This window comes from Lonchura striata, chromosome Z (assembly GCF_046129695.1).
Source record: "Lonchura striata isolate bLonStr1 chromosome Z, bLonStr1.mat, whole genome shotgun sequence".
Classification (NCBI taxonomy): Eukaryota; Metazoa; Chordata; class Aves; order Passeriformes; family Estrildidae; genus Lonchura; species Lonchura striata.
The window spans coordinates 11718481-11735404 of record NC_134642.1 but is presented as its reverse complement, the minus strand read 5'-3'; positions in this window follow the sequence as shown (position 1 = coordinate 11735404).

The window sequence follows — 16924 nt, the reverse complement described above, 5'->3', positions numbered from 1 at the left end:
TAAAGTTTCTGTCATTTTTATGGAACTAAAATTCCTATGGTTTTTATAAAAGCCAGTGATCCATGTTTAAATCTCAATTAGATGGATTATTGTATACTCAAATACTAGCATTTTCTATGGTCAGACAAAAACAAGAGGAAATGGGCTAAAACTGTCATATGTCCTGAAGACACATGCTCTTGCTTGGAAAGCCTAAGTTTTGATCCACTGAGATTTTTTCCTAAATAGGTAGCATAAAGATGCAATTAGTCAGTTTTTGTAAGAAAAATAAACGTAGCATGTGGAATACAAATATACTGAAATGAGAAAGATAACTAGCAGTCCTTTCTGAATTTATCAGTAATAAAATAAGAGAGAAATTGAGAAAAAGTAAAAGATTACAACTCAATAAGAACAAACAGAATTGGGCATCACAAAATATTTTTTTTTTAAGAAATGTAGTCTCTGGAATTTTTTGAGTACTGATCTTGAATCTGCTGCAGTCATTTTGTTCTAGAGTTTAAGCAACCATTTTATAAATCCTTTAAATAGGTTTTGTTTTATTTTGCTGTTGTAGAAAATATACTATTTTCCTTTATGAAAGCTTGTTCAGCAAGGAATAAAGGATTGTGTTTTTATGTGGTTTTGTGAGACAAACTGGGCCAGTTTGGGATTATACTTTTTGTCATGCTTCTGCTAATGGAGGTGGGATTGTCCAGGTACAGAAGTGGTAGGAAGCAAAGGTAGACTCCTGTTTTGACTGTGACTCAGACAGCTCTTGGAGCCTTGCTGTATACCTGCTTTTTCATCTCAGCATTTTACTGTTGGCACACTCTCCAGCTTGAAAAGCTACTCTAAGCTACTATAAGTGCTGACTATGTTGCTCTTTGTCTTAATCAGTGAGATACTGTGTCACTTGCAGATAAATTGGAAAACCTGTCTGCTAGATATTTTATGGTGAGCATTTTTGGAAGACAGTGGATATAGCCATTTACACCCCAAAAGAACTTGGCCAAATATGTTGTCCCTTTTCTTTTGCATCTCCAGAGTACTTGCTAGGGATAGTATGAGGAGCAGAAAAGGCCTTGATGCTGAGTGTTACTCGGCAATAACTAAAAGACATCTGTGTTACCAAAACATTTTCCAGCATACATCCAAAACATTGTCCCCATACCAGCTACCATAAAGAAATCTAGCTCTACCCCAGCCCAAACTAGAACATTTTCCACTAGTTATTCCATATCATTTATGTCATGTTAAGATCCCACCTTATCAAATACCTGCTTCCCCTTAAAATGTTTGTGAAATGTCCATAATTATCTGCAAAATGTTCACTGTGTTTATTTGTTGCTTGGCTTTGTGCTCCGTCTGTTATGGTGGTCACTCAGAATGGGAGAAGTAGAAAAAGGAAGAGTCAGTCCACTGGGACATACCCATATCAGGTTTCTCTCTAGAGGTTTTAGAGGATGAAGCCTCCTTTTGTCCTAAATTCCCAGCCACATGTTGCCCTCTTCCTATCCCCATTGGCTGAGGAGCTATGAAGACACAGGTTCCCTCCCCTGAACCTGTAATTTTCCTCCAAAATTCAGAATTTCAGGTTTTCTGGGTTCTGCACTACACTTGGTCCGGACTCATTTGTCTTTTACCCTAAAATTCAAGAGTCAATCTGTCTGGGTTATGTAACAAACCTGCTGCTTGAGGTTGGTAGAGACATTGAGACCCATTTCAAAGGCATTAACACCCATATCCTCAGCCATCATATTGTTTGTAAAGACATTAGTACACATCTTTCCCTGTCAACTACTTCTTATGATGCTCATCCTTCAGAGTATTTGTTCCTTCGTCATCCTTCAAGTAGTTTCTGCTGTAGGGGTTTCTGTAACACCCAGCTCAAATAACGTTTTATAACAATTTAAAGTACATCCATTACATTCTCCAGCTCTAGTTCCTTTGGACTAGGCTGTAAATTTTAACATGACAATGAATTCCTGCTCTTGTCTCTAGCTTTACCAGCAGCAAGAGGTCTGTGCTATAATACTTTCAATAGGTTGCAGCCATAGCAGTAGTGATATACAGTATTAAGTAACACTGCCATCTTACAACTCAAATAGTGAATTATTTTCAATCAGGATTAAATCACCTTGAGGTGCACATAGCACTGTCTTACTGCGTTTACCAACTCCAACCAGGCCCCTGAGCAAAAACCATCCCATGAATAGGTGTGGCACCTGGGTCCTGTGACCACTGGGAGTGCCACAGTGGGTCAGGTCTCGCAGGAGCCAGATAGCTAAGATGATCCTTCCACTGACAGCAGGAGGACACTCAGGCAGCTTTGATTTCTTGAGGGTTTATTATGAGGAAAGTGAAGTCGAGGGTGAAGAGAAGCAACCACCCAGGAAGGGAGCTCGCTCTGAGAGTCCCCAGTTGAGGGCGGGGTAAGTTATTTAATAACAACAGGGAAGGATGGTCAGGGTGTACAACAACCAATGAGGGAACAGTTCAAGGGTGGAGTAAAGGAAAACTGACAGGATAAAAACCTGGGGGCAAGGGGAAGGAGTGGGTATTAGGAAGGAACCAATGGGGGTACACAGAACAAGGAACATTCTGGAACATGGCTTACATAATGATAGACATGAACAAGGGGAAGGTATAACAAAAGATTGACATCGGGGGAGGCGGGAACTCTCACACTGGTTGCCTCCCATGACATCTCAGGGGGCTTGTTCCCAGAACCCTCTTCCACAAATAGGTTTACCCTTTCCTGAAGACGGAATAACTGTTTCTTTTAGTCAGTTCTCTTATGTACTGTTTGGATCTTTTCTTCTTCCACAGTGCACAGAGATCTTGATTCAGCAGGGGCAGGTCAAGTGCAGACGCTCTAATGTTAACTAGCCAAGTGGCTTCTGCTACATGTATTTCACAATGCTTGAATGTATGTCCTGGTTACTGGAAAAGAATTCCAGTTCAGCACTATGTGGGTGTTACCAAACTGAGTATTCCACTGCCCTCTACACCATTTCTGACAAACTGTTAATAATTGGTCCTTTGCAGTAAATGCCCAGTAGATGCCCAGCTGACATCTCAAACTACAACCTGGGTGTTAAATGAGATAAGGGAGAAGAGCCAAACCTTGTGAGAAGCGGAGTGTTTCTTTTTCTTCACAAATGACTCTGCAGTGTTTACTCCTTCTGGGGAAACACCAACACAGTCCCATTGATCCTGAAGGGGTCATCTCTGCCATAATGGACTCAATAGCACTAGCAGAATAAGAGTTTTGATGATACAAAGTATTGCATCATTCCATTGTGAAACTGCCTGCCCTGGGGTGGGGGTACTGAGCATTCCCACCTGAATCTGACTATGTTTAATTTTGGTGTTTGGGGACTTGGGACCCCCACTACCCCTGGACAGATCCAGAGGAGGACCAACACTTTTGACTGCAACCATCACTTCAACAGGACTGCAGTCACCACTTGATAGGACTGCGACCACCACCTTGGCCAACAGGATGCCAGGTTGTAGTCTGACTTTATGGGTCTAAGCCAGTTTTAATGAATATTGCATTATTGTAATCTTTCTATTAAATTCTTACTCTGATGTGAAATCTCTCTTAAGGTAATTAGGTGGTCTTCATTTCTCCCACTGGTTTACTTTCATACCACCCCAATGTCCCAGCACCTATTACTCTCAGTGTAGTTTTTAATAGCCATTCAGCTTTCCTGGAGGCTGGTGCATAAATGGGAATGTTATCACCTGGCTGATGTCATGCCCCTTGACCAGGCTACAAGTTTGCTTCTGGAATGAGTCCTGTTGTCTGATTTAATTATTTCAGTCATCACCTAAGTTGCTCTTTAAGGCCCACAACAATAATCCAGGAAGTAGCATGTATCACAGGGTATGTTTCTAACCATTCAATAGTCACTTTCATCACTGTAAGCACATGATGCTTTCCATAGCAAGTTCGTGGTAGTCTGATAGTCTTCCCTGTATTGATAGTTCAGCCATCATCTTCAATATCAAAAAGGTTTTATCTCCTGGCCTGTTTAATTATCTCACACTCTTTGCATTCATGGATAACCCGTGCAGTGGCATCAGTGATCAAGTCCATGCCTTGATCATGGGCCCATTTGTATGTTTCTTCTCTTTGTACATGTTTTGATATATCATATCAGACATATGTGATAGTTCACCCTTATATTCCCAGTTCAGGTACATCTGAGTCACTTCCATTTTAGCTGCTCATTGTTTTGATGTTTTTCAGTGGCATTCTTTGCTACATGAACCTTTATGTGATGTACTTTTAGAACCAGGTTCACCACATGAGCAGCAATAATTCACTGCAATTCAACAGCCCAGACAGGTTTAATTCTACTCTGCCACCTGCTCTTTCATTGCTTTCATTGCTATAGCCACCCCTGGAGCATTTGCCACAATTAATGAGTCAGCACAGAGATAAAGTACTAGTCATTTTTCTCTTTCAGCAGTGTCTAAAGCCAGCTGGAGTGTTTTCTCTTCTGCAGACTGACTCAGTTTACCTTGTCCATCAGCAGTTTCTGCAACTTAATATATAGCACAGCAGCTTTCCACCTTTAATATTTTCCCATAACATGACAAGATCTGTCTGTAAACAAGGCTTTGTCCTAGGGTGACTGGTGCTTGTATCCCCAGTGTGTGTTCTGTTTTTGCTTGATATTATGTTCTGTGCTTTCAGGACTGACTCTGCAAGTGAAGGTTTGTTTTGCCTTGTTATCAGCTGGCTCACCTTCCCCCATGGTCTGCTGTCTAGGAGAGGCCAGTGCTAGTGCTTGCTTGCTTGATGGCTTGCTGGCTTTCTTGCTTGCTCTTGCTCCTGCTTTGGCTTTTTCCTTTGCTTTTGCTTAATAGTTAGTTTAGCTAGGCAGTCCAATTTTTTTCCCTAGACTGTGTTTTTTCTTTCTCTTTCCTGAACACTGTTCGAACCTGCTCTGGACTGGGACCCTGGAAACCCCGAGGAACACCGAGAGCCTGCACTCTGTGATCTGCAGCAGCCATCCCCAGTGCCCAGAGCAATCCCCAGCGCCCAGACCTGGGCAGCCACTCCCAGGAGAGACTTTCTGGATTTGTCATCTCTTCAGAGCGCTGAAAGAGCTTTTGTCATCTGGTGTTTTTCATGTTTTGGTGCTAGGGAGTGTTTTGCTTGTTAAATAAACAGGTTTTTTCCACTTCTCTCTGAGAAAATTCTTCCTGAACCAAGTAGGGGGAGGGGCTGTAGGGGTTTGCTTTCTGGGGGTTCCTTCCTGAGGTTTTCTCCCATATTTGCCCTAAACCAAGACAGGCTTCTTGGTTCATTTTCTGATAACTTATACAGTGAGGTCTCTTAAGCATGAACCACCTCTAGTGACACTCCAAAATTTTGGCCCTCTGTGCACTCTGTGATCACTTCCAGGTTTCCTGGGTGGTTAAGACTTCCCATGTGAACTCATTTGATTATCAGTGTGACCCACTTAGTCATGTCACATCAGTTGCATGATGTGTAGAGGAAAGTCTCCTTTTGAACATTCAGAAGAGCATGGGCAATCAAAATTGCACTAGAAGGTACTGTCCTTTATTACCAACTGGTGGCTCAAATTGCTTTATAGACTGCTAATACTTCTTTTTCAGCTGGAGTGCAATGGCCTTCACATCCTCTATATCCCTGGCTTCAAAACCCTAGGGGTCAACTGTGAGTCTCTCTGAGAGCTTTCTGCCAGAGCCTCTATGTATGGCCATTAACCATGGCTGAGGTACAAAGAACATTTTTAATATATTGTCCTCTTCAGACTGGCCCAAGTGCTAATGCATGAACTGTCTCCTACTGAATTTGTTCAAAGGTTTACTGTTGCTCAAGACCCCATTCAAAGTTGTTTTTCTGATGGGCCATGTGACAGAGAGGGCTTGTAATCAGATTGTAACCCAGAATATGCATTCTCCAGAATCCCCCAACACCCAAGAGCTTGTATTTCTTTTTTGTTAGTTGATGAAAACATAGCTGCTATGTTATTGATCACATCCATTGGGACATAATGTTGCCTATCTTGCCATTTTACTCCTGCAAACTGGATTTCCTGTGCAAATATTTTGACTTTACCTTGTTTCATAGCAAAACTCACTTTAAAGAGAATTGGCATTATTGTTCCCCCCTTCTCATACTTTTCCTTGTCTGTGTTGCCCCACAAAATAATGTCACTAATATATTGCACGTCTTCAGGAGCCTCACTTTGTTTGAGTCCAGGCTGGATCTATCTGTATCAACTGGTAGGCCTGTGTTTCTATGTTTCTACCCTTGAAGCAGTTGATTTAAAATGCATTGGATACCCCTCCATGTGAAAACAAACTGTGGCCTGCACTCTGCTGTCAAAATAATAAAGAAAAAGAGATTAGTGGTATCGGTGATTGCATACCATTTGGCTGCCTTTGGCTCAGTTCCCATTGGAGCTCTAGTATGTCTGATAGGGCACCACACAGTGGCAGTGTGGCATCATTCACCACGTGGCAGTCCACTGTTAGCCTCTACTTTCTGTTACATTTTTGCTCTGACCTAAAGGGACTTACTAAAATGTGAATGAGTCTTACTGATGACTCCTTGACACTCTGGTCACTGGATTGGGTTATGCATGGGAACCACAGAATTGGTTCAGTACTGTAGCTGATGCATTGTCCTAACACCTGCTGTTCTCTAACCTGCAGCAACCCCACAAAAGATCCTCTGAATTACCAGGCAAAGTAGACAGCTCTTTAATCTTCTTATTCAAGGCAGGTATACCAAAAGCTCACTGGTACCCTTTTGGGTCCTTTTTCTCTCCTGAGGTATTCTATGGCAAGGACACATGGATCTCTGGGCTGGTCACAATTGCTGCTTGTAAGATAGGGTTGCCTCAGCCTCCAACATGGACAGTTCTTGGGATCCTTGCATCACTCCAGGAGCAGAGACAGATAGTGCCTCTTTGTAACTGGTGGTTTTGCTGTATACTGTGCACCAGTGTCCAGTAGAGCTTTAGACTCCTGTGGGGCTGATGTTACAGGCCATCAAATGCATACAGTTCAGTAAAACCAGTTACCCTCTGCCTGGCTGAAGGCAAGGCCCTTCTGTTCCTGGTTGGGGTCTTTATTGCTTTATTTTTGGAACTGCAAAATGGAAGTCCCTTAATAAGGGTCAAAAGTACCAAAAGTACAATCAACCCTTCTACTTGGCTCAACAGACACAGGTACAGTAATTGTTCTGGGTGAATGCTTTTTGGCTGTTGCTTTTCCTTCCAGTATCCCTAGTCTCCAAGTAGGTTTAGTGTCCTACTTCCACATGTTCTCTTTCTTTACTATGCAGGAAGAACTACAGGGTTGCATGGTGGTGTGAGTACGCTGGTACCATCTCCCTTGAAAAAGAAAAGAATTTCAGAATCCATAGAATCCTTGTATTTGGCAAAGACCTTTCAGATCATCAAGCCTAATTATTAATCCATACTACTGTGCTTACCACTAAATCATGTCACATCTACATATATTTTAAATACTTTTGGCGATGGTCACTCCACCACTGACCTGGGCAGCCCATTCCAATGCATGGCTACCCTTTCAGTGAAGCAATTTTTCCTGCTGTCCAATCTAAACCTTTCCTGGTGCAATGTGAGGCCATTTCCTCTTGTCCTACTCTCCTTTCAGGCAGCTGTAGAAAGTCATAAGTTCTAACACAACCCTCCTTTTCTCAAGGCTAAAGACCCCCAATTCCCTCAGCTGCTCAAGTCCTCATAGGACTTGTGCTCTGGACCCTCCACCAGTTCCTTTGCCCTCCTCTGGACAAGCTCCAGCACCTCACTGTCTTTCTTGCAGTGAGGGGCCCAAAACTAAACACAGTACTTGAGGTGCAGCACCACCAGTGCCAGTACAGAGGGACAATCACTGCCTTGGTCTTGCAGGCCACACTATTTCTGATGCAAGCCATGGTGCCATTGGCCTTCTTGGCCACCTGGGCATGGGCTCGCTCATGTTTAGCCGGCTGTTGACCAGGAGCCCCAGATTCTTTTCCACCAGGCAGCTTTCCAGCCTTTCTGCCCCAAGCCTGTAGCAGTGAATATGGTTGTTGTGACCCAAGGGCAGGACCTGGCTTTGCGTTATTGAACCTCATGCAGTTTACCTCAGCCCATGATCCAGCCTGTCCAGATCCTTCTGTAGAGCCTTCCACCCCTTCGGCAGGTCAACTGTCCCACCCAGCTTGGTATCATCTGGGAACTGACTGAGGGTGCACCTAATCTCTTCATCCAAATAACTGACTAAGACATTAAATAGGACTGACCCTGACACTGAGCCTTGGGGAGCCCAATAGTGACAGGATGCCAGCTGGATGTGACTTTACTCACAAATAACCTGTGAGCCCAGCCCGTTTTTAATGGTGTGAACAGTGCACCTACGTAAGACATCAGCCAGAATACCTTGGGAAATGGTGTTAAAGTCTTTAATAAAGTCCAGAGATAGCCACAACTCTTCCCTCATCCTTAGTGCATCATCTCTTCATAGAAGGAGATCAGGGTGGTCAAAATACACCTTAATATGGAGGGAGAGCAGAACAAAATCCTGCCTGTCCTAGAAGTTAAAACCACTGCTGTCTGCAAAACCCACACATTTCAAATGGACATCTGCTCACTAGATGGCAGCAGATTCAAAAACATTGCTGAAAAACTACAGCTAAAACCACCCATGAATACATGATGTAAAGACATGCTTTTGCAGTGAAATGAAAGTGCAATAATGAAACATGGTTAAAAACTTAGCTGGTCTGGATAAGGACAAGGTCAGGGGGAAATGGGAGCACAGGCTTCACACTAGTCCAGTAAGTAGAATCTTTTGCCACAATTTCTGTACGCTCTCTGCTTTTTCTGCCCTCCCAGGCTGAGATTTCTGCCATTCCTCTGGATCACTAGATTACAGCTAGCATGTGCCACATCCAAGAGCTCTGTATCAGTAGAATCCAAGAGAATATATTAGAATAGTTTCCCATTCTGTGAAAGACTTTCTAATTCTAATAGTGTTTCACCTGAATAATTTCTTTACTCTGAAGTACAGAGACTGTATGAGGGGCAGGTGAAAAATATTTAGCTAACTATCATGATCTTAAAAAGCTCTAGAAGACCTCTGTATCTGATCTTTTCCTCAGAAGTGAGTCACTTAGACAGAAAAAATGCCTATATCTGTTAGAAAATTAAGAATTTGAGAAATAAAAGTCCTGATGAAAAATCTCATAAGTTGAAAGGGTAACACCTTCTGTTCATGTAGGTAGAGTTACAAGACGTATCTAGCAAGGAACATAGATCTGTAAACTTCAGTGTAGTTCCAATGGTTTGTCAAAACTACTGTCACAGAATTGCAGAAGGGCTGAGTTTGGAGGGTACATCTTGAGATTCCCTAGTCTATAAATCTCTGTCAAGCAGAATAACTTGGAGCAAGTTACGGAGGAACACATCCAGTTGAATTTTGAGTATCTCAAAGTATTGAGATGCTGTGGCCCCTCTGGGCAATCCATGTCAGACTTTAACTGCCTTCACAGTAAAAAGTATTTTGAGATGGAAATCAGTATTTTAATTTGTGCTCATGTTTACTTGTCCTCTTGGTGGACATCACTGAGTAGAGCCTGGCACTTTCACATTGTGTACTTGTGTACATTGATAAAATACCCTTGAGTCTTCCACAGATGAAGAAGCCAGCTCTCTCACCCTCTTCCTGTATGAAAGATGCTGCAATCCCTTAATCATCTTTATGTTCCTCTGTAGGACTGGCTTCAATCTGCTCGTGCTTCTTTTTGTTTTGAGGAGCCCAGAACTGAGCTGAGCCTCGATATATCTCACTGAACCTGAGTAGAGGGAAAGGATCACATCCCTCAGCCTGCATATAAAGTTCTTTCCAGAAGCTGCTCTCATGTTTTGCTTCAGATTGTTGGTTTGTAGTCAATTTGGTGTGCATAAGACCACCAGTCACTTCTATGCAGAGCTGGTTTTCAGCCAGTTTAGAACCCAGCATGTACCTGCCCCCGATGTTGTTTCTCCCCAGGGTTAAGAGTTTGAACTTTTTTTGTTGGACTTCATGAGGTTCCTGTGATCCAGTTGCTCCAGGCTGTCCAGGATCTTCTGGCATATCAACCTCTCCTCACAGTTTTGTACTGTCTGCAGACTTGGTGAGGGCACCCTGTGTACCAGTGTCCCAGTCATCTGTGACAATATCAAACAGTAGTTGCTCCAGTATGAAACCATAGGACCTGCCAGGAAATAACCTCTAACTGGACTGCACCACTGATCACAACCTTCAAGCTACAAGGAGAGACAGCTATACAGGCAAATCCTCCTGATGGAAGTTACTTGCCAGACCTGTGGTGCAGTGGAAAAGGCAAACTGGTTCACGTGCTGGTACAGCCTGCAATTTTTCACTATATGAGTTAAAGGATGCTGGCAAGGGGATTTTGTAATCTGTAAGACTGTGTCTACAACAAAGCTTCTACTGGCATAAGCAGACTATGTGATTTTTCCATGCCTCTGTGAAGTGTACACCAGGTTCAACACGTGAAGAGATAATGAAGCCTGTTTGTGATGCTTGCTGATGACAGACATTCCAGGATAAGTCTGCTCACCCCGTAAAACGATGTCTCCTACTCTCAGAGCAACCAAGATTGCTGACATTATGGAAAATATTAAGCAATAATCCTTTCCATCAACCTAAATCACAGCTCCTCAGTTCACTAAAAACATTGTAAGTCTTTTATTTAAGTAGATAGTTTTACAACACCCACATGTTTTTTAGTTCCCAGGTTAATGGATTTTTTGAATATTATAATAAATTACAGGTACAGAACGTAACAAGTTGCTCATTGTGCAAATTTCTTGTTGTATAGATAGTTTTGGCTTCTATAATTTACTGTTTATAAGAAGCATTACTTTGTAAAACGAATTAAATTCTTTCAGTAAATATAGCCTATGTAAGTGTGCTTACATATATGTATATATATATATGAATATATATATGTAAACATGAGGAGCCAGATACTCAGTGCTTTGAACTGATTTGTTTCTATTGACTTCAAAACTAGAAAACAACCATGATTCAGCATACAGCATAAGTCAAAGTCCCTTTTACACCTATATTTTCTCAAGTTGCTCTCCTGTAACAACTGGGCAGTAAAAGTCAAAGCTGTGGACTCTGTGTAGTCAGAAATATTGACCTTCCCTTCAATTCAGTATTTCTGGGATTCAATGATGGTCCTTAGTTTCTCTAAAATCAGGCTGCCTATGTGTTATCTTCAGACCCAAGTGTTATTTTTACATATTTAAACTGAAAATGTTTGCTTAATTTTTAAGGTAAACTTGTTATAGTTGTACTTTTGTAATATGAGTTGTTAAAAGTGAAAAGCTATAGGCAGCTCAGAGAGAATATGGCTTTGTAATATTGTTCTTTCTGGGGGAAGGTTTCCCATGTTTTACCTCCGAAAGTCACTTTTGAAGCACTGACAATAACAGTTACACGGTAGGATAAGACCCAGCAAATGACTCAGTTCTGGCCAGTATCTTTAATATCTTGTGTTGGTGCACAGTGCAGGTGTATATGAACAGAGCTGTGTTGGAAGTGGTGCCCATGGGATCACAGAAGGACCTGTGCTTTGTCCTGTAGCACTCAGTCTCTGTGGTGGGACAGCCCCTACAGCTGTAGCCTCTATCTCTGGCCAGTCTGGATAAACAGGGAAAGATGGGGTTTTTGCTGCAGACCTCTTGGAGCATGGATGTCCTCCTTGTGCCTGAGTGGAATGTAGAGGGTTTTCAGTAGTGCCCAGTGTGAACAAGCACTACTTTCTGCTGAGGCTGTTGGATGCATTAGATGAAAATCTAATGTAAATATCCGAAGTCCCCCAGTTCTGCCCTGAAAGTATTCAGGTTGGGCAAGAGGACATAGCTAAGAAAATTGAAGAAAGCCTGTTTTGGAGGCCACAGAATCACAGAATTTGCTGAACTGTAAGGGTCTCACAAGAATCATCAGGTCCAACTCCTGGCCTTGCACAGCACCATCCCCAAGAGTCACACCATGTGCCTGGTAATATTTTCTGAACCCTTCTTGAACTCTGTCAGGCTGGTCTTCTGACCTCTTCCCCAGGGCCTGTTCCAGTGCCCAACCATGGGTGAAGAATCTGTTTTCTAATATCCAACGTAAAGATAGGTGTTCAGGCCACTCTTTTGGGTCCTGTCACTGGTCAACACAGAGGAGAGATCAGTGCCTGCCCCTCCTCTTTCCTTCCTGAAGGAAACTTACAGAGGAAGTTATAACTGCAATGAGATCTGTCCTCAGTCTCCTCCAGGCTCAGCAGATCAAGCAGCCTTGGCTTCCTTTCAAGGCCTTCCGCTATCTTTGTTGCCCTCCTTTGGACACTCTCTAATAGTTTACTATCTGTCTTGTGTTGCCCAAACCAGCCCCCAGCCCTGGAGGTGAGGCCGCCCCAGCTCAGAGCAGAGCAGGACAATCCCCTCCCTTGCCTGGCTGCTGATCTGTGCCTGATGCACCCCAGGACAGGGTTGGCTGTCCTGGCTGCCAGGGCACTGCTGATCCATGTTCAACTTGCCAGGACCCCCAGGTGCCTTTCCATGGCACTGCTTACAGCATCTCATTCTCAGTCTGTCCAGACATCCAGGGCTGCCCCATCCCAGATGCAGGATCCAGCACTTTCTCCTGCTGAATTTCATGTGGTTGGTGATTGCCCAGACCCCTGATTTGTGGAGGTCTCTCTGCAGGGCCTCTCCCTGCCCTGGAGGGAGGCAGCAGCTCCTCCCAGTTTTTTATCAGCTGTGAACTTGCTCAGTGTCCCTTGCAGTTCTGTGTCCAGGTCATTTATGAGGATGTTGAAGAGCAGAGGGCTGAGGATGGGGCCCTGTGGAGCCCCTCCAGTGACAGGTCCCCAGTCTGATGTCACCCCATTCACTGTGACCCTTTGTGCCTGACCCTTGACCCAGCTGCTCACCCATCCCATGATGTGTTTATCCAGCTGTGGGCTGCACATTAGGTCCAGAAGGATCCTGTGAGAGACTCTATCAAAAACTTTACTGGCTTCCCTTGGTCAGCTGGGTGGGTTACCTAGTCATGAAAGGAAACCAAGTAACCAATGTCTATACTGTCTTTCAGGCATTTTTCAGTACCCCCAGAATAAACTTCTCCATAACTTTATCAGGCACTGGAGTGAGACTGACAGGCCTGTCATTTCTGGGTCCTCCTTGCCCTTTTTGAAAATCAGGACAGTGTTCTCCAACTTCCAGTCATTTGGGACCTCTCTGGTTTCCCAAGACCCCTCAAAAATCATCCAGAGAGGTTTTGCAATTGCATCAGTCAGCTCTTTGAGAACTCTTGGATGAATTTCAACAGGCCCTATAGATTTGTTTGGGATCTAGCTGGAGCAGGACATCCTCAACAATTTCAGGATTTACTGGGTGTTCATCATTCTTGAAGTTATGGTCCTCCATCTCAGGGCCCTGAGATCCCCCTTAGTCTGTGTCTTGGTTTAAATGACAGGTGTCTGCCAAAGAAGGCAGGAATCTTTCAATTCCATCTTGGAATGGAAAGATTATCCCCTCCCTCCAAATTATTATCATAATTTCAAAATTATGGGGCTTCCAGGTAAAAATATGGGAAAAGGAATAACAGCTCTTTACTAGAAAATACGTATGTATGTATGTAAGAAGACAGAGCAAGCAAAAAGAACTAAGCAATAAAAGAAATTCCCACGTGTACAGTGTGGGTATCCTAGAAAAGGCAGCCGCTGACGTTCCAGTCAACCAGTGGCAGGGACCCTCTCTCTGGATAGAGAGAGGAGGGGGCCAGTCTTCCCCTGAAACACTCACACTGATGGTGAGCATTTCCTGGCAATGGTGGGTGCTGGAAAGTCCCAGTCAACTAGCAGCTCCTGCAAGCAGTGGGCTCATGAGCAGGCAGCACGAAGAATTCTGCAGCAGCACCGAGTCCCTGAGCAGGAGCAGTCAAGCACCCAGAACCACAACCATCTCCCCACCAAGCTGGGCAAAGATTTCCTACCCCCAGCAGAGAATGGCATGAATTTTCTCGTTGCAGTGGCAAACAACATATCCCTGCTCTTCCTACGTCACTTGACCTTGCTTCCACTGGGCACACACCTTCCTCTTTTGCCTTATTTCCAAGAGAACATTTTTGCTCAGCCAAGCTGGTTTTCTGCCTCTCCAGCTTGACCAGTGACAGTTGGGAATAGCTCTTAAAAAAGGTGATGTTTAAGGAGTGACCAGTACTAATGGATGTCAAGACTTCAAAAACATTTTCCCCTGGAACCTGATTACTAATTGCTTGAGCAGCCTGAAGTCTGCTCTCCTTGTGTCCAGAGTTAAGGGCTTGCTGGCACTCTTTGTCCTGTCAACAGGGATTTTAAACTCAATCACTTTGTGGTGTCTGTTGTCAAGGTGATTGCCAATCATCACTTCACTTATGAGATCCACTCTCTTAACAAGCAGTAGGTCAAAGAATAAAGAGAACAAGGTAATATTTTTGGACTAGTTTCCCCTTGCAAGCATATGTATTCTTAAGAGGGCAGTGGACATAAGGAAATGCAGGTTCAGTTCCAGTCAGCCTTAACTACATAATTCTGGCATTTAAGGAATTGTTAGCATTGTTATGGCATGGTTTTCCAAGCAGTGGACGCACGTTATCTTTATATGGGAAAAGTCTGCTTTTCCTCTAAAAGGAAGCAGAACAACAATAATACAATAAAAAATAATCTACTTTTTAAAAATACCTTTCAAAATATGCATTGTCCAGTGTTATGGACTGTCCACTGTTAGAAATATATTGTATTATCTTTTCACATGCATCAAGTTATTTGTATTTAGGCAAGTTTAAAAAGCCCCTTGAGTATATGAGGACTATAAGAAGATGTAAATATTTCTGAAATGGGAAAGCTAGGTTAGTGAGCAGTCTTAAACCAAAAACTTTAAGATTTTCTTTCTAATGTTGAGTCACTAGATATGTGGATTAGAGCATTGGAAAGAAACAATGGGATTAGAGGATTTGGAAAGAAACAATGAGGTTTTGTCTGAACATATTGATGTATATTGCTGTTTATAGTTCCCAAGAAAGTGTGAAGGGAATTCAGTTGCCAAAATCAGAGATGCAAGTAGTTCCACGGTACACTGATGGATGTTTGATATATGTACTAGTGCATTTGCCCTTAGTCTGGCGAAAATCAGCTCTTCCTTTAACAGTTCCTTTGTGTCAAGTAACAGTGAGCCAACATTACAAATAAACTCCAAGTAATTTAAGGCTTCTGTGTAGCACAGGCAAAATTGAATTTTGCTTCCCTGTGTGTGAAAGCAAGATAACTCTTTGCGGGCAGGCATGTGTGGCTTTGTAGTAGTGTTAGACCTGATGGTGCAGGTAAGTGAAGAAATCTGGGAGGGGTCAGTTGGAGTTAGAAGGGGGTCAGAGGTGTCTCTGGCTGTTCTGGCGAGCTGTTCAGAGGCAAGGAGGAATGAGTGGCATATAATTTTTTTTTTTTTTTAGGAACATGGGCAAAGCTGCTCACTTATATCTGGGAGGGGTGGAAGACCTCTGAGGCCCTGCAGTGACAGGTACTTGGACAGTAAAAAGGATGTGAGGTTGTCACTTTTCCCATTAGTTAGCAAGATTAAACAGGGGTATGGCCAGTGCAGGCAGCTGGATGATGGAGAAAACAGGGGTGCAACAAACAGCCTTTTGTCTGGGATGAGCCTCCTTCATTAGCACATGTTCCTTTGATCCCATTTGGTGCTGTTCTTTATGACTTCAGATGTTGCACTAGTTTCTTTGCCCAGCTCTTGTTTCATATCTCCTTGACCCTTTTATGCCTTCTGAGGATCTACAATAATAGCAGGAGCAGGTGAAGGGAGGAGTCAACACTACTGAGGCTCCTCCAGAGCACCTTGTCCCCAGGACCTGATAATATATGCCTTTCTTGGTACTTGGTTGCCTCTTGGTGGGTGGATGGAGACAGCCACCCAAAAGAGGTTGCTGCTTTGGCTAGGGCCACCCATGTTACAGAGTTTTCTCACTCCATCTTTCTCTTGTCTTTCCCAAGTTTGTGATCTCAAGCTATAGCCTAGATATCTAAAGTTGTTTCTGAGGTTGTTATCCTATCAACAGACTGAGCTCAGAAAGAGTGGGTAAGGTTATTTTTCATATTTTAATAGTTTAAAAGATGCTCCCAAAACTAAATTGATATTGCCCCAAACAGACTTTTCTTTGTAGTAATCTCAAAGGCTATGCTTCAGAAGAAGAGTGCATTAAAAATCTTGAATATAGAAATATACCATTTACAAATCTTGAATGCACAAAATCTTAAGTATACATTTATTCAAAATCTCAAATATACTATCTTGAATGTATATCTAGAAGTTATGTGAAACAGTCATGTCCTGATACCCTTGTGCATATTGTGTTGTAATCTAAAATAGTTTAATAAATAATGATTATTATTTATGAATCAAGAAGGCTTCAACAAGAAAATGGAGTAGCTCTGTAGTACATAGTATTTCCCTGGAATTTCAATAGTTTTGGTAACGATAATAAATGGACATGGACTGCGGATTACTGACACTTTTTCCCTACTTTGTCTCTGCTGGATCTGGCCATGTGTCTGGGAGCCTCGTGTCTGTGGTTTGGGATCATGCAAGGGTATATTGATGATGGCAGCTCGTTTCTGCCAGACCACAAGAGGGACCCAAATACATGCATTGCTGCCTAGTATCCCCTGGAAACTGGAAGGGTCATTAGCTTCCAGCTTGGGTTTTCAGAAAAGTAGCTTATTTTCTTTTAACTTCAGCTTTCAGGAATTTTGCTATGACTCACCTATAAGCTTTCTGAAGGAAAGTCTGAGAAAGGCTCTAGAAAAAAGGCTGCTAGAGGTAACAGGTGATTT